This window comes from Triturus cristatus, chromosome 6, assembly GCF_964204655.1.
Source record: "Triturus cristatus chromosome 6, aTriCri1.1, whole genome shotgun sequence".
Lineage (NCBI taxonomy): Eukaryota > Metazoa > Chordata > Amphibia > Caudata > Salamandridae > Triturus > Triturus cristatus.
Window position 1 is genome coordinate 577,192,850 of NC_140589.1, and position 19,036 is coordinate 577,211,885.

At 49.0% G+C, this 19,036-nt stretch overlaps 1 protein-coding gene across 3 annotated transcripts in view; it reads right to left on the reverse strand.

Annotated features, from left to right (window-relative positions):
• Window positions 1–18,714, reverse strand: part of IBTK (inhibitor of Bruton tyrosine kinase) — a 700,505-nt gene extending 681,791 nt beyond the window's left edge. The window contains exon 1 of one of the 3 annotated variants that reach the window (XM_085611015.1): window positions 18,575–18,714. The gene's annotated coding sequence lies outside the window, so the exon portion shown is untranslated. Of the gene's footprint in view, window positions 1–196; window positions 218–18,574 lie in introns of those variants that run through there. The other 2 variants (XM_085611017.1, XM_085611016.1) reach the window with 2 other exon arrangements.
• Window positions 18,715–19,036: the final 322 nt, after the last annotated feature.

Here is a 19,036-nt window from a genome sequence, read left to right on the forward strand (position 1 = left end):
TCCACACATTTATGTGCCAAACTCCACAAACACAGCAAATGTCTGCCCATCCTGCATTTTCAAAAGCACAAAACAAGCATTTGCAATGCAATTGGTCTCACCTTTGGGACCTTATCTGTATTTAGATATGCAGCACATTAACCTGGATGCCAAAACATCTACTGTTCTTTAACATAGAAGGAAAGTAAGCACCAACCTGGTGACACGCCAGGTATGAGAACACATGGAGAGAAATGTTGCCTCTCAGCGCAAAATGGTATGATCCAAAGCTCCGTTTTTAATATAAAATCTGTGTTTTCATTGCTCATATCACTGAAAATATAAGATTTGAAAAAAATATTATTGTCTACGAGAGCTTGTGGAAGACAATTTTAATGGAATGGAATCTAGAGAATGCTAAAGTGATTCTGGTAATTTACTGACATCTGCTGGTCGTTTTCTATCAAGACAGTTAAATAGCGGCAGTTGAACAGAACAATAGTCCCTTAGCGGAAAGTACCTACACGTATAAGTATATACTAAAGTATATACAAGAGGTCTCGAATGCTCCACCTAAAAAGGCCTGCCAGGTCAATTTATTTGGCGGAGTATCTCACTATACCTTCAAGATGCTAAATAGTAATCTCGGAGTCACAATATATATATACTACTTTTCATGTTTCAATATCGCAGTTTCTATCCACCGATATTATTTGACATAGTGAAATTTATATGAATATAAATACAAACATCAAAAAATCGATTTTTTTATGTCAATATTATATACATCAAGAATATTCAAGAAAAAAACTTCATGCTCTGGAAAACAAAAAGTATCACCCCATGAAAACTCGACTCATCACACATAACAATCACACCTCAACCATCCACTATCTAAAACAGTGTCAATATGACAAATAACCATGAAACACGACAACAAAATAAGATCGATAATACAAATCTCCCATAAGGAAGTGGCTATTTGCTTTCCGTACAGAAAGGAAGTCTAGTTCTCACTCAATTCTGTACATACGTCAATAGCATTTCTGAGTTATTGAAATATTTCAATTGTATATATCATCAAACAAATATAATGGTCCGCGCGTCTTGTTTCCTGACTGTGCCCCGACGTGCGTTTCGGTGAGTGAAGACCCACAATCTTGGTCACACGTTCTTCAGGGTGCTAAAACATAAATACCAGGACAACAAGGGGTACATCCAGAGCAAAAAATGATTTTATCTAGAAAAGATTTAAAGCATCACAGGCAGAAATATATGAAGACAATTGTGAATCCACAAATTAACAGTTTCTTCTCTTTTATGTGAAGAGGAGAAATAGAGGTAGGCAACCGTAGGATGTTCTGAACTGCATGGTTTCACAAGAGGGGAAAATGTCAGCTGAGGCCGAAGAAAAGCATGTTGACAACGTCAACCTGTGTGTGCTTCGAAACTTAGTGCCATAGAGTCTGAAGTTAGATAAATATATTGATACTCAGAGCGGGTGCATCCGCGTCTCCTCCTTTCATCCTTTCCTGGCATCTCTGCAGTTTTGTGAGATGCTGATGGGGCCATCTCCGGTCCTGGGCGAAAGGCCCAACCACACAATACTGTTTTTATTGAGAAAAGAGTGAAAATGCTGTATGAGAGGACTTTTGTCAATCCCTACAAAATGGGAAACTTTTCCTCACAGAAAATGGAGCAGAACGTGTGATTTTGGCCAAACTTTTATTGTGCATTCTGGATAAGAATAAACAGTGGCATACACACAACCAACACCACTGTGCACGTCCCAAGGGTGACTTTTCAAAACGGTTGAATTTAGTAGGTTAAAATGGATACCAGCAGAGCCTTTGACCAAATACCGCACTGACTTTTGTCACCAGAATGATTTTAAATAAAATAAAAAGTTGGACGAATCTTGATGTTTCTCCATTACATTTTGGGGCCTTTCAGATGTGATATGCCCAACCAAACAAATAAGGTACTGTGTGTGTTTTTTTTAATCAGGAAATGTGTGGGAACATTAGGTGAAAGAGCTGTTGCCAATCCCTGCAGATTCCAAAGTTTTGCTTCACGTAAATGTGAGCAAAACCCATGATTTTGACTAAAGTTTGATGTTTTCAGGGCATTCTTGGTTAAGAAAAATGTGTGGAATCTAAGAAAACGCCACACCACCCTTTACTTCCCTGGGTGTCAAGCTTTCAAAATATCTGGGCTTGATGTGTTATACTGGGTGCTGGTCGATATACCATAGCTACCTACATACCAAGAATCAATTTAATTCATCTAAAAAAATCTTGCTGATGCCATGGTGGGTTTTTAGGCCTTTACTGTGCAGTAAGCCCACTCATGTGGGAATACCATTTTTACTGGAGAAGTGAAGGACAACAGAACAGTAAAATATTTGATATTATCTTTTTAATTTCTCTAAATTTTTGGCTTCTATAATGTATGTCCAGGTGCAAAATTGAACACATTTTGTAAAACGCTATATGAATCGCATTAAATTATGGGTACACCCCAAATTTAGAGTGATTTGAATAACCTCCATTCCTAGACTCAGATTCGTGAGCACATTTCAAAAATGCGCACCTCTCTTTTATATGCCCATTTTTCATTCAACAAATTTTTTATTATGAATCAGTTGTGTTTACAGTGTCACATTAGCATTGGGTGCTACTAGTGACAATTACCTTACAGGCCCTGGGTATACTTTGTACCATATACCAGAGACTCATAGGTAAATTAAATATGCCAATTAAAACAATAGCCAATTTAGACTAGCTTTAGGGGTCAGAGCACATTCCCTGGGGCCTGGTAAGCATAGTCCTAGGGCACAGAGTCAAGAAAACAGCAGCATCAGTCCAAACGAATGCCGAAGATCATGGAAAGAAAGGCATTTTCCTACACCATGGCAGCAATGTACGCAATGATGAGGGACTGATTTTTTCTTTGAAGACCAACTTCATGCTTGCTCGCTTTTAGAAGTCCTATCAACGGTGAGGCTCTCCGTGCAATTACACTACTTCCTTAACTGAGGCAGTAGCATCTACATCTTCCAATTGTCAAACTACTCCATCCCATGCAACTAATATTCATGCAGACAACAAGGCCAATGTTCATAGCACTACACTTGAGGGCCAAATGCAAGCCTTGAACCTGACAGTCTCTGCTCCTGCACACACAGCAGGTCACAGTCTAGACCTCATTTTCACTAATTGCCATAATACCTCAATCAACTAACCCATCCCTCTTGAATGGGGAGACTACATGGCAGTTCCTTTTCAATTTTCGCTCAACACACACCCTTCACCTAAAGTCCTCCATAGAGAGTATGATCGCTGGTCAATGAGGAAAACTGAGCCGTAGTGCTGGCCACTACTCGGGTAAATACAGAAATCAGGCAACAGATATAACTTGAGAGATTATTTATTTTGTTGCAGCACAGTACCCTGGTACAGCTCGAACTGCCTATGTAGGAATCCATCACAGCCTCCCACATTCCATGACAGAAGCATATTACATCATACAATGACATAGGCATAGATAGCTAGAATGCTGTAGATCTAAAACACACCTTTTCCCTATAAAAATAAACAAATAAAATACAATAAAACTAGATACAAAAGAAATAGAAAAAAACACTTAAAGAGAAAAACATAAGATAAAGAAGAAAATAAAGGTCACACAAAATCAGCAAATCTGGTAGAGCAACGTTTTACACGCATCCCTAACTTAACTCTGGAAGCTACAGAATCTCCAGCAAGAGAATCGCAAAAGGTTCCCCCATCAGATGCATTTGTATCCATAAAGGGTCACCTTGTGCCATTTCAGCACCTTGCAAATCAGAAAAGATCTGTTCTCCCAAGTCCACTCTCAAGAAAGACTCATCATCAAACTTTTCATTGGAATCAGGATTACATCTAGCCACATGTCTCACATTCCGGTCTTAAACACCTTGGGTCACTACACTGCCATCCCATCCAAACCAGGCCACCAAAACGTGCTGCGTATGAGCCTTTTCATTCAGGACTTACCTGGATGTCCTTCATGAGACAATCTCAAAAAATCACCTTGCATACCTTTTGGAGGAACGCAGTTTCCACTTTTAAAAAGGAGTGCATTTTCTACAACCAACTCCTCAGCCATTCTAAGGAACTGAACAAGTTCTTCCTGCACCTTCCTCCTTTTTAGCCATCCCACTTCTACAAACCTTTTAATCTGACACAAAAGCTGATCATCTATATCATCTTTCATCCATTTGTCTTTCTGTAACCCCTTAAACTCATCAGAAACATAATCAAGCACTGCAAATACAACGTCCTCTTCAATACTAGTTAAATTGTTTGCTATGTCGAATAAGGGCAGATGTGCCAAACAGTCAGCCATTACATTACTGCGTCCTGGCACATATTCCATTTCAAAACAATACTCTTGAAGTTTCGAGAGAAGTCTAGCAATCCGAGCAGTGGCATTCCAACCCCCACCCGGAGAAAGAATCCCTACAAGAGGCTTGTGATCAGTTTTGAGAATAAAGCGTGACACCCAGATGAAATTACGGAAATGTTCAATGGCCCAGACACATGCAAAAAGCTCCTTCTCAATAATAGCATATCTTCTTTCAGCATCTGACAAGGTGCGCGAAGCAAAGGTAATATTCCACTGTTCCTTACCACACCTTTGTGATAATATAGCACCAATTCCATACATACTCTCGTCCACAGTTACAATACATTGTGCACCCATTCTAAAAGGTTTAAGAGTAGGAGCATGGGCAATCTCTTTCTTAATTTCCTCAAAAGCAGATCTTTGTCCGTCAGTCCATAGATATTCCAAATTTTTCCTTGTGAGTTCCCTGAGAGGTTCCATTTTAGTAGCAAATTCACAATGAACTTACTGTAATACTCACAAAGTCCTGCAAAAGACAATAATTTCTCCCTATTATCAGGAGCAGAAGTTTCAAGAATGGCATCAACTAGGGATTTCTTGGGAATGACACCCTCCTTGGATACTGTGTGACCCAGGTACTCAATAGATTTACAAAAGAAATGATATGTGTTACCTTTCAGTATTAAACCACTTCTCTTCAAAACACTACACACTTCTTTAAGATGCTTTTCATGTTCCACTTCATCTTTTGAAAATATCAAGATATCATCTTGAAACAGACATTTGAAAAACAGATGCCGCAGAGGCTAATCCAAAAGGCATACGTCTAAATTGAAATAGACCCTGTGGTGTAATGAATACTGTTAAATGACGAGAATTCTCAGTCAGCTCAAGCTGGTGGTAGGCTGACCTCAAGTCTAAAGTGGAAAATACTCTAGCTCCAACAAGCATGCAAATCACTTCATCTATGTTGGGCAAAGGATGACAGTTCACAATAATGTTGGCATTAACAGCTCTTAAGTCCCCACAGAGTCTCAGAGAATTAGCTGGTTTGCGTGCCAAAACCATCGGAGACACTCATTCTGAAGACTATCTCTTCAATTACTCCCTCATTTACCATACCCATCAACATATTTCTTAATTCATCCCTCGCATTAATGGGAACATTGCGTAACTTTTGTATGACAGGTTTAGCATTAGACTTAAGTTTGATTTTGTGGGAATAGCCCTCCAGTTTTCCCAACTTCTCAGTGAAAACCTAAGGAGAATCACTCACAACTCCTCACCTGGGATTGAGACTAATGACAAGTTTCCATTGATCTTTCCAACCAAGAACATTCACTCCTTTGGGTGCCACATACAATTTCATCATTGCCTCTATACCTTTAAAATGAATATCAGTGTTAACATATTCCACAATGTCAATGACACTGCCATTAAAACTCTCAGCAACAATGTCAGATGGATTCAAACACTCCATACTACACAAATGTCCAAATTTTTGAAGAAAAGAGTTTGTAGTTCCAATCGTCCATGGCGATCCAGAATCGGCCATAGGTTCTAAATCAACAAAGAAATCCTCAGCACACGTCATAGTTGTATCAACAATTTGTACACAAGTAAGCACAAGTTATTTCAATTCTTTTTTTCTTTCTTTAGTCTTTTGGTCTTGCTTCATACAGCGAACACGTGTTTTGTCGCTTACAAAGGGAAATCGTCCCACGACTTTCTCAAGGTTCTTTTGTGGTGACATTTCCAACCCACAAAGGGAGTCAGTATCTTGTGAGATGCACTTCCACAACGATAACATACAAACTTATTGTCCCGGACATACCTGTCCTCTTCAAACCTGTTGGCTCTCCCAGTAGTATTTTTATTAGATTTGACTAAGTCTATTCTTAACAACTCCCCTACCTTTGGAAATTCCATTCCCACCAATTGCCTCAACTACATCAATATCATCTTTGTGGAGTTTCTCAGACGCATGTACAGATTTCATCAATTTCTCGGATTGCTCCTATGCTTTAGCTGTAGAAATCACATCTTACAAATTTGGATCACCCATGACCACAATTGTTCTTCAACTTTCCTACTTTTAACATGTACTATGATCTGATCCCTTATCTCATAGGTTATCGCTCCAAAATTACAAGGTAAAGACAGACCCCTCAAAGCAGTTAGAAAGGCATCAAAAGTTTCCTCAGTTCCTTGCGCTCTGGTGTAAAATTTAAATCAGTTCAAAGCTACACTAATAGTTGGTTTGAATCTCTTCTCCAACCTTAAGACCGCTTCTTGAAATACATCAGTTTCACCAGCTTCTACAGGGAATTTGTGGCAAAGTATGAAAAGTCAATTGCCCTTAAGAACCTAAGCAATGCGGAAGAATATTCTTTTTGCGTTCATGTGACATATCATCATCAATGGCTTTTAAACACATCATGAATTCTTCCTCGCAACGCATCCAAAGGAAAGGCGGATCTCCCTTTTTTGTAGAAATTTAGTAGGAGGTTCAAATTGCAGTGTTGAATGAAAAAAAGAAAAAAAAATACAACAAATGAATAACCAGAGACTAGGATCAATAAGAGTGCGCAGATCACTGTAATAAGCTGCACCAATAAAGTGTGCAAATCACTGTAATGGCTTGATGCTGGGCAAGTGTGCAAATCACTGTAATGGCTTGATGCGGGGCAAGTGTGCAAATCACTGTAATCAAATAATTTTGATCTGCACTGGAAAGGTGTGCAAATCACCATGTTAATAAATGTATCTGATGGTGCCGGAATGATTCGACTTGCACTGGAAAACGTGTATAATAGAGCAGTAATAATGATAATCTGCACAGGATTGGTGTGCAAATCACCATGAGCGAGCGTTACAAAATGTGAAAACACCAAAAGACCTTAGCGTGGAGGCAGGGCCTGCTCTAGCGGACACAGGAAGCATAGAAAAGGATAGGCGAAGTGTTGGGAACAAGGTAAGCTGACATGAGCAGTCACGAGCGGAGCTCTTCGCTTCAGCTCGTGACTGACTCGTGTCGTGTGAAGAATGTTTCGTTTTAAAATAGTTGGAAGGTTGGGCATGAGTTCTTGTGGGGAGGTTTGTCATTCGTAACTTGAACTTATCCTGTGCAGACGTGTCATTAAAATCACGTCGTATATCAACTCCTATTTCCTGTCTTCTTTTGATGGATATTCGCACATCCAACACTGGCGACGAGGATGGGATCTTCACCCATAATTGAACCAAATTTGGAAATATCAACTCCTGTTTCCTGTCTTCTTTTGATGGATATTCACACATCCAACACGAAGCCCAGTTGAATAGAAATCGGCCGCCGTAAGAAGCTAGAAGTCACACTCTAGTTGCAGGGCATAGCAGAGCGTAATGTGAACGTATTGCGCCTACGCTCTGATCGTGGCAGAGAGGATGTTACGTCATACCAGAAAAGAAATCAGAGCTGTCGGAGCTGAACGTGGAAGACAAAGGGGCCTCAGAAGGGTAAGCCCGTGCAAGTGGAGCACAAGCACACGGTAATTCTTTTAAAGAAAACACACTGGTAACGACTAACACAACACTTCTCTTGGCAAGGGCACAAAACAGGGGGAAACGATCAAAAATGCCCTGAGTGATGATAAGAAAAGCTCTCAAGCCCGCTTCCACATATTCCTCAGTAAATTCAAACGCATGAAAGTCATACAATCTCCAGATTTCGAAAAAGTTAAGTCAGAGGCAGCGGTCTCCCCGTGAATACAATAATGAAAGTACAATACCTTGAAGTATGTCGATGCCACACAGCTCGGTGAAACACATAAAACAGGAGATAATTCAGTTCTCTGGGTTCGTAGTTTCTGGGTTCGTCAGGAAACACCACTACACCTGTGCTGCATCAGTAGGAGAGTAGCAAAGGACACATTAGCCTGCACCTCTGCCAGATTCTGAAAACAGCTCTTGATACGGTGCTAGTACACTGGAACCAAGCCTCGTGTCCTGCCTTTGTTTAAAAAGCCATCCTTAGACCCTACAGTAATATCCAATAATAGACCCACTTCAATGCTTCTAAGATTCTGGAAACAGCTGTAAATTGCCAATTCTCTCATTTTGTAGAAACACACCTTGTGTTGATGAATCCCGTCTGGTTTCAAGATGTTACACAGCACAGAACCAGTCATTTTAGTGGGCACTGAACGTGTGCGCTCCACCTTGGATGGAGGAGGATCAGCTGCACTGATTCTTCTTGACTACTCTGTGGCCTTTGACACCGTCTCACTAAATATTACTTGCATGTCTTTAAACTTGAGGGATCAGCAACACTGTCCTCAACTGGCTCTCCTCTGTTCTCTCTTATTTGTCTCCAATGGTTTTCCTCTCCCCCTTCAAATCAGCAATTCATCAACTCAAGTATGGAATACCACAGGGCTCCTACGTTATTTAACACATATGTAACCTCATTAGCCCAGATGCCACAGTCTTAAGGCTTTGCAATTGCATGCTAAGCTGACAACATATAGCTGATAGTGTCTACTGTCGAGAAAATCTCTACCAAAGAAAAATTCAAGTAATGCCTCTCTTCTGTGGCACTATGGATGCAAAAAAGTTGCCTCAAACTTAATTCCAAAACAAAACTAAGGGGCATATTATCAAGCATGGAGTTAAAATTATCGCCGCTTTAGCGGCAGAAAACTGCCGCTAAAGCAGCGATAATGAGCTTGATAATATGCCGCAGAGAATTCCCATAGAAGCCCATGTTGACACCACAACATGGGCTTCTATGGGAATTCACAAGGGCATATTATCAAGCCCATTATCGCCGCTTTAGCGGTAGTTTTCTGCCGCTAAAGCGGCGATCATTTTAACTCTGTTTCTTGATAATATGCCCCTAAGTTGTTTTGTTCTGGAAAGTTTTATAATTTGCTCATTTATCCACCTATTTCCATTTTGTCCTTCTCTAGAAATTCCAAGCAAAAAAGGATTGGAGTCTCTATGCTCGCTGTTGGACCCGGCCTCGTGACGTAGTCCCGAACCCTCCTACCAGACTAAACGGGGGCTACCCGAACCCTTCGGGGTCCCCCTGGATTGTACCCCGCTACCCTCCAGCCGTCGCGACGCGACCCGCCCCCGGCCTCGGTCCCCGCGAAGCCCTGACCTCAAGGCGCCAAGACCTGACCGGAGGGGGTCGAGTGGCCACTCCACAGATTCCGGAGGAGGAGAGTTTCGATGGGGCCTCCAGCCGTCCCCCGACGCCTGGTTGCGATCGCCCTCCGGCCTCCCTGGGCGCTGGCTCCACCCCCCGCTGGGTGTCTGGACGCTCTTCTCCCGGTCCCTCCGACCTCCCCAGGCGCGAGGGTCCGGACATCAAAGGGCTCCAGACCTATATCTGGGGCAGCCCAAAACCAGGACGGCAGTTGTATCCTGGAGTCGAGAGCCCTGCTGATCGGATCGCGGCTGACCCTACGGAGAGAGACTCATTGCCTGGAACTCGGAACTCGAGCCCTGCTGACTGCGTCGCTGCTCCCCCTTGCTGAGAAGAAGACCCTCACGGAACCATCGGAGCCCTGCTGACCTCGTCGCGGCTCGACCTCGAAGAAGTAACCATCGGAGCCCTGCTGACCTCGTCGCAGCTCGACCTCGCAGAAGTAACCATCGGAGCCCTGATGACCTCGTCGCGGCTCGACCTCGCAGAAGTAACCATCGGATCCCTGCAGACCTCGTCGCGGCTCGACCTCATCGAGGCAACCCTCCGAGCCCTGCGGACGACGCCTCGGCTCCCGGAACCCCCCCAGCTCGAGGATTGAGAGCTGAGCGCAGGGTGTTCCCGTACCAGGCTGGTACTGAGACTGTCCCGCTACCCCGTCCCTGAACGACCCCGAGACTCTTTGGGATCCCTCGATCCGCCTGCAAATATTGCCACAGAAACCTGCCTTTCACTACCGATAAAGACTTGTGAGAATTGATACCCTTGTTGTGTCCCTTTGTGGTGGTGGGAGTGCTTGGCTGGTACGATCATAGGGGAAGGACCTCGCCCAGGAGGCTTCTCAGTGGCGCTCGGCTACTTTCCTACGGAACGGTGGCTCTCGGGGTGGTCAGTCCGACACCCTCTGACTCCCCGGAGAGCGCCCTTCTAACATTGGTGGCAGCGGTGGGATCCGAGCCGACGCAAATCGTACAGCAAGTAGCTCACCCACTACCTACCCAGACACAGAGTGACCATGAGAAACCAAGAGACCACCCCAACCGCGGAGTTCCAACAAGAGTGGTTGGAGGAATATACCCATAAAGAGCTAAAACAGTTTTGTAAAGACAAAGGCATCGCGACCACCGGATTAAACACAAAATAGGACCTGCAAAAAACCCTAAAGGCCTGGGTAGAGTCCGAAGCGGCCTCCCCCCAAACCGAAGAAAACCCGGTGCCAAACACGCACCAGCAACCAACCGCAGCACCGGCAGATGGGAGGAGAACCAGCATGGAGACCGGCCTCTCCCCGGAAGAGTTACGAGAAAGGGAGAGGGTCAGGACCCACGAGTTGGAGCTCGCCCGACTCCGCCTGGAGGGCGAACTCCTACTAGCCGAAAAGAAATTGGCCCTAGAACAACTACGGCTTCAAGAAGAAATAGAGGAGAAAAAGCGGCATCGAGAACTGGAAGAGAGGAGGCTAACCCTCGAGCATGAGCGGGGCCTTAAAGAACTTGAAATTAAATCCAAGAATGGGGAGACCGGCACCCCCGGAAACAGGTACACCCACCAGCCGGCCGAGGCGAAAGTGCATATCCCCAAGGATGTCGTCAAAGAGTACTACAAGAACGACGACATCCAACAATGGCTCAAGGCCTACGAGGTCGCCATGACCGCCCATCGGGTACCCCGAAAAGATTGGGGTGCCGGCCTATGGGACGGTTCCTCAGCGAAGGCAGAGACACCCTGCTACAGCTCCCAGACGCAGTGATGACATCTTATGACCATATGAAGGAGGCCCTGCTCACCCGCTATGGTCTCACCTCAGAGATGTACCGCCAGCGCTTCCGGGACTGCAAGAAGCTCCCCGGTACCACCTGGGTGGAATAAGTAGACTTTTTCAGCAGAGCCCTGGAAGGCTGGATCAAGGACAGCAAGGTCACCTCCTACGAACAGCTGTTCGACCTCATTGTATGGGAACACCTCTCCAACAACTGCTTCATCGAGCTGAGACAGCACCTCCTCGACAGCAAGCTGACCGAGCCGCGGAAGCTCGCCGCCGAGGCCGATCGATGGGTGAACACTCGGGTCCCTCGGAACTCGATCGAGGAGTACCAAAGGAACACCACGGGGCCCCCCCGCCAGCGTGGCGGAGGAGGGGGATCGAACAGGAACAGAGACTTCCCAGCAGGGCCGCCCCGGAGTCCTCCCCGGGGGCCGCCCCCGAACCGCACGTCCCCGAGCCTCGCCCGAAGAGGGGCCCCCCTAGCCCGACCAGGACCTCGACCGACGGTAACGTGCTACAACTGCCAACAGCCAGGGCACTATGCCAGTGACCCAACCTGCCCCGTGAACCGACGAGCTGAGACCACCGGGCCACCCCCCCGCCAGTTGGCGGCCGCTGCCCTGGGGGAAGGGGGAGAAGAGGAAGAGAACTATGACGCCGGGCCAACCGAGTGGGAACCCGCCGCCATGACCTTGGTATGCCTGGGCAGCCGGGACATGGTGCCCCGGGCTCCCATCCCGAGCAACACCAAGAAGTATCAACAGTGGGTCACCATTAATGGACGCCGGGCCGAAGCCCTCCGCGACACCGGAGCCAGCGTGACAGCCGTCCGCTGCCACTTGGTGACCCCCGAACAGATCATGCCTAATGTACTGTGCCCTGTCCGGTCGGCAGACAACACCGAGAGCTTGTGCCAGATGGCCCGGATCCCCTTCGAGTGGGGAGGGGGGGGGGGGGGGGGGGGAGTGTCGGGCATGCTGAAGGTGACCGTCCGCGACGACGCCCCCGTAGACTGCCTCCTTGGGAACGACCTGGAAAGTTCCCCCTGGGCCCACGTCGAGCGCCGCGAGCATCTGGGGATGCTGGGACTGCCCGAGTGGGCCTGCGCAACCACCCGGTCCACGACCGCCCGGGCCATCCAACCGAGCGTAGCTGCTCCCCCCGAAGAGCCGGAGTGGCCCGAGCCACCACCTCCCTCCGTCGAAGAAGAAGCCAACGCCGAGTCCGGGCCGCCAGAACTCGCCCCGGACGAGGTCGCCGCGCTCGGCGACCTCCCCGAACTCGCCCAATGGCGCCAAGAAGGTGGCCCCACAAGGGAGCAGTTCCGCCAAGAACAGAAGACCTGCCCCTCCCTCGAAGGGACCAGACAGCAAGCAGCCGCCAAGGCCGCCGGAGATCAGACGGGGACCCACTGGGTCTATTGGGACAATGACCTCCTCTACAGCGAGCAGAAAACCGCAGAATTGGGGGCCAGCCGAGTGCTGGTGGTCCCCCTCCAATTCCGGGACTTCCTCCTTAATCTGGCGCATGATGTGCCCCTCGCCGGGCACCTGGGACAAGACAAAGCATACAGCCGCCTGGTGACTCACTTCTACTGGCCCCGAATGCGGAAGGACGTGGACAATCATTGCCGAACCTGCCAAGCCAGCGGGAAGAGTGGGGGAAGAGTCAAAGCCCCTCTCCAGCCCTTTCCAATAGTAAACACCCCGTTCGAGCGAGTGGGGATCGACATCGTGGGGCCCCTGGACCCCCGAACCTCCCAAGGACATCGCTTCATCCTCCTCCTGGTCGATCATGCCACATGATACCCCGAGGCCATCCCTCTCCGAACAGTGACGGCCCCCGTGGTGGGCCGGGCCTTGATGGGAATCTTCTCCAGAGTAGGTTTCCCCCGGGAGGTTGTGAGCGACCGGGGCACAAACTTCATCTCCAAGTATATGAGGTCCCTGTGGCAACAATGCGGGGTCACCTACAAGTTCACCACCCCGTACCACCCCCAGGGGAACGGACTAGTCGAACGATTTAATCGGACATTGAAGGGAATGATCAAAGGCCTGGAGGAGCCCCTGAGACGCAAATGGGACGTCCTGCTGCCCTGCCTCCTGTTTGCTTATCGGGAGGTCCCGCAAAAGTCTCTGGGGTTCAGCCCCTTCGAACTCTTGTACGGACACCCTGTCCGAGGCCCCCTCAGCCTGATCAAAGAAGGCTGGGAGACCACCGTCCAAGATGCTCCCCCCGACGTCTACCGGTACCTCCTGACCCTGCGAAACCAAACCCGGAAATTCAGGGAACTGGCCGAAGCCAACCTCGAGGCCAGCCAGGAGGAAATGAAACGCTGGTATGACCAGAACGCCTCCTCCATCGAGTTCGAGCCAGGACAGCAGGTCTGGGTCATGTCGCCCGTCGACCCCTGTGCCCTCCAAGACAAGTGGACCGGGCCCTTCAAGGTGGTCGAGAAGAAGAGCCCCGTCACCTACCTGGTCGACCTGGAGTCCCCCAGGAACCCCCTCCGGGTCCTCCACGCCAACAGGCTCAAACCCCACTTTGCCCGAACGGAACTTAGCCTGCTGATGGCTACAGACGATGGGGCCGAAGACGACTCCGAGCCCCTGCCCGACCTCCTGAAAACCTCAGAAAAGGACGGCTCCGTAGAGGGAGTCCTCCTCTCCGCCACCCTGACTCCAGAGCAGCGCCAAGATTGTCAAGGACTGCTGCATCACTTCGCTGCTCTCTTCTCCCTCACTCCCGGAGTCACCCGATGGTGCGTCCAAGACGTCAACACCGGGGACAGCCCCCCCGTGCGACACCGAGCCTACCGGGTCCCCGAACGGGTACGGGCCTGCATCCAAGCCGAGGTCGCCAAGATGTTGGCCCTGGGGGTCATCGAACACTCCGACAGTCCCTGGGCCAGCCCTGTGGTCCTGGTACCGAAAGCTGCTGCCCCCGGCACCACCCCGGAGCTCCGGTTTTGCGTGGACTATCGGGGATTGAATGCCGTCACCAAAACCGATGCCCATCCCATTCCTCGGGCAGATGAACTGATCGACCGCCTAGGAGCAGCCCGCTACCTTAGCACCTTTGACCTTACCGCCGGATACTGGCAGACCGGGCTCACCCCAGGCAACCAAGAGCGTTCCGCTTTCTCCACCCCCGATGGCCATTACCACTTCCGAGTGATGCCCTTCGGCATGAAAAATGCCCCGGCGACCTTCCAAAGACTTGTGAATAAGGTACTGGCCGGCCTAGAAGCGTTCAGCGCCGCCTACCTGGACGATATTGCGGTGTTCAGCAGCCACTGGGCCGAGCACCTAAGGCACCTCGGGGAGGTCCTGACCGCCCTCCAAAGGGCCGGACTCACCGTAAAAGCCAGCAAGTGTCAGATAGGCCAACGATCCGTAACCTATCTGGGACATCAAGTGGGGAGCGGCCATGTGGCTCCCCTCCAGCCAAAGATCGACGCCATCGTGGCCTGGGAGCCCCCAACCACCCAAACCGCTGTGAGGGCCTTCCTGGGACTCACGGGCTATTACAGGCAGTTCATTCAGAACTATGGAAGCATTGTGGGCCCCCTCACGGAGCTCACATCAAAGAAGCAACCAAAGAAGGTGCACTGGACGCCCCTCCGTCAGGCGGCCTTCGAGACCCTCAAGACAGCGATGTGTACCGCCCCCGTGCTACAAGCCCCCGACTACAGCAAAGAGTTCGTGGTACAGACGGATGCCTCGGAGTACGGAGTCGGGGCTGTCTTGTCCCAAGTGAACTCTGAGGGGATTGACCAGCCAGTGGCCTTCATCAGCCGGCGCCTGCTGCCCTGGGAGCAGAAATGGAGCACCATCGAACGGGAGGCCTTTGCCGTGGTGTGGGCCCTCAAGAAACTCCGGCCCTACCTCTTCGGCACCCACTTTCGGGTCCAAACCGACCACCGACCCTTGCGGTGGTTAATGCAGATGAGAGGCGAGAACCCGAAGTTGTTGCAATGGTCCATCTCTCTGCAGGGGATGGACTTCACTGTAGACCACCGGCCCGGCAACGACCACGCCAATGCCGACGGCCTGTCCCGCTTCTTCCGCCTCGACGAAGAGAACACCCAAGACGATGGGTGACTCTCCCTGCCTTCAGCTGGGGGGGGGGGGGACGCCTGTTGGACCCGGCCTCGTGGCATGGTCCCGAACCCTCCTACCAGACTAAACGGGGGCTACCCGAACCCTTCGGGGTCCCCCTGGATTGTACCCCGCTACCCTCCAGCCGTCGCGACGCGACCTGCCCCCGGTCCCCGCGAAGCCCTGACCTCAAGGCGCCAAGACCTGACCGGAGGGGGTCGAGTGGCCACTCCACAGATTACGGAGGAGGAGAGTTTCGATGGGGTCTCCAGCCGTCCCCCGACGCCTGGTTGCGATCGCCCTGCGGCCTCCCTGGGCGCTGGCTCCACCCCCCCGCTGGGTGTCTGGACGCTCTTCTCCCGGTCCCTCCGACCTCCCCAGGCGCGAGGGTCCGGACATCAAAGGGCTCCAGACCTATATCTGGGGCAGCCCAAAACCAGGACAGCAGTTGTATCCTGGAGTCGAGAGCCCTGCTGATCGGATCGCGGCTGACCCTACGGAGAGAGACTCATTGCCTGGAACTCGGAACTCGAGCCCTGCTGACTGCGTCGCGGCTCCCCCTTGCTGAGAAGAAGATCCTCACGGAACCATCAGAGCCCTGCTGACCTCGTCGCGGCTCGACCTCGAAGAAGTAACCATCGGAGCCCTGCTGACCTCGTCGCGGCTCGACCTCGCAGAAGTAACCATCGGAGCCCTGCTGACCTCGTCGCGGCTCGACCTCGCAGAAGTAACCATCGGAGCCCTGCTGACCTCGTCGCGGCTCGACCTCATCGAGGCAACCCTCCGAGCCCTGCGGACGACGCCTCGGCTCCCGGAACCCCCCCAGCTCGAGGATTGAGAGCTGAGCGCAGGGTGTTCCCGTACCAGGCTGGTACTGAGACTGTCCCGCTACCCCGTCCCTGAACGACCCCGAGACTCTTTGGGATCCCTCGATCCGCCTGTAAATATTGCCACAGAAACCTGCCTTTCACTACCGATAAAGACTTGTGAGAATTGATACCCTTGTTGTGTCCCTTTGTGGTGGTGGGAGTGCTTGGCTGGTACGATCATAGGGGAAGGACCTCGCCCAGGAGGCTTCTCAGCGGCGCTCGGCTACTTTCCTACGGAACGGTGGCTCTCGGGGTGGTCAGTCCGACACCCTCTAACTCCCCGGAGAGCGCCCTTCTAACACTCGCTACCCACCATCTTCTATGGTCTCTCTCGCCCGTAAATCCACCCTTCCCCCCAGCTCTTCATGAGTACGTAGGCCCTCCTTCCAACCTTATGTTGGGCAACATTAATCACCTCCCTTGATGTACTGCATAACTTAAAACAGCCAAGCGTCTTATGTTAAAGTAAAACAAATCCAAGAAATTCCCACAACACAGGATGTAAGTGGCTCCATCAAGCAAACCAACTCTGTGAGCTGACGTTATGCTCAGTGTGGTGTAATCAAAGTGACAATAAGATTTAGAGCATACTACTGCCTAAGTGATTGTCTTGCGCCAACACCATATAAGCTCAATCAGCCTGGGGGGCAACTATCTGCACCATGATTGTGGGTGGCTGCTTGAGCCTTAGTACCCACGACCGGTGCTTGAGTCGTTATAGGCAATCACGATCGTCGGGTCCCGGCAATCACGTCTTTGAGGATGCGAGTAATGGAGTCATGGAATCTTCTATCCAGTGTACTCAATGAGTAAACAAAACTGTGGAGCGCCGTGGTGTTCCTGCATTATAAATGCTTAATGCTCTTGTGTCTCCGAGCTCTAGCCTCGGGGCAGGGGGCAACCAGAAACATCACTGGCCGGCCAGCTGGGGTCATAAGACATAAGTACAGTACTAAGTTAAAGCCAAGTAAATAATCTCTGTACCTAGTACAAGCTAGTGGGTTGTATCACTGCAATTTAATTCAATTTTGAGAGGGGTCGATATACGTAAAGACCATAACCATTGGGATGGTGAGGGTTTGGTGTGAACGCGCGGCTGCTATGATAACAAACTGGTCCGAGTCATAGAAGCTCTGTCCGAGTCCTACCTCAGATTGCAGTCTGCCAACAGCAATTCTAAGCTTGCACTCTTTTTGAAGCTTCACAGTAACGTAATAAAATGGAATACAACAGCTGCGATGCACGTTTTCCAATTTCAATAATTTCCTCGTGGAAATTAACATCTATGTTAATAAATACCAGAAAGCCAGAGTTTTAGAGGGAAACTTTCTGGAGAGTGATCATCTGGGACTCTCCAAATTTCTAATTATGTATAAAGAATTCTCTAACACAAACTCAGATCCGTGCCACAGGGAAAATAAAATGCATTTCATATGCATTGTAAAAGAATAATTACTATGGACAATCTGCAGTATAAAGCACAGGACTTGCTCAGCTTTTATAAAACGCACGTCATTTAAAGGATAAAGAGGTAATGTACAAGTAGGAAGAGCTGGCATGGATAGCAAAGCATTTTCGTAGTAACGTGAAAGCAGTGTCAAGTACGAGTCTATCCCAAATAAAATTGGCAGGATGGTACGCAACAGGTTAGAAGTGTCACTCAGAGACTGGGACATGCCCACCGAGAAAGGAGAGAGGGGTTATGATCTGGCTCGGTGCAAGACATCATATATTCTGCAGCGGTTTAGAGATATTCAAGAGAAATAATCTACATAAAAACGAGCGGAGGTAGGAGCGATACAATTGGGCGTAAAAGGTGTACTTTTTAGGCTACCAGAGTAACAAAACAAACGTGTACGTGGCATGACAGCACGATTGCTCATGTCCCGACTACTATCTCGTAGTAATAACTAAGGTGCAAAATTATCTGCGGAGTATTAAGTGGACAAGACTGTTTTGCGACGAGGAAGTGTGACACACATGACACTGAGACGGCAGGCTACACATACCCCCACTCAACCATGATAATGTCACAAGCATACCCTTAGTTGCTGTGTGGTACTGTTGAAATTATGGGTGCAGTGTTTTTTTGCTGGATCAGGATTCAATAGTTTTGGGGGTTCTATACACTCTGTGGCTCTCCCGTCTGGGTGCTGTAGCTGTCAGGATGATGTCACTACGAGCTGCTAGGTATTCTGGGAACAATGAAGTATCTGGACGCACTGTACAAACATGACAACTCTTGCAAATAAGGAGGAAACTTCCAGAACGTGGCTCTTACCTCCCGTCCCCCGACAGAAGATATTTAAAGAATCATTAGTCTGTGCTTGGCTCCAGACTCAACACCAGCCAACTTCCATATGTGAAGACGAGGAAGGGGACGTAATCAGAAAGCTGGGTTTAAACTGATTGACAGGCTAAGGGGCGGTACTTTCTGCCGAAACATCTAGTAAATTCTTCCCATTGGCCAAAAAACTACCCGCCCCGAAAAATATAACCTATCCACGCTGATTAACCGTCTTTACTTCTACACCGGAATAGATTACTAGCTTGCTCCGGAAAAGGTAGCCCAGCTATTGAGAGCCGACATTCTACCCATTTTATAACTAAGAGGATAATGTGAACACAGCAGTAGTAGAGAACGGCAGACTTGTTTGTGTATGAGCCACTGTCCTGTTACGTTTTCTTTAAAGTACGGTTTGATGTTGGCAGATTAGATCCGCGCCATATAGCGAGCAATTGA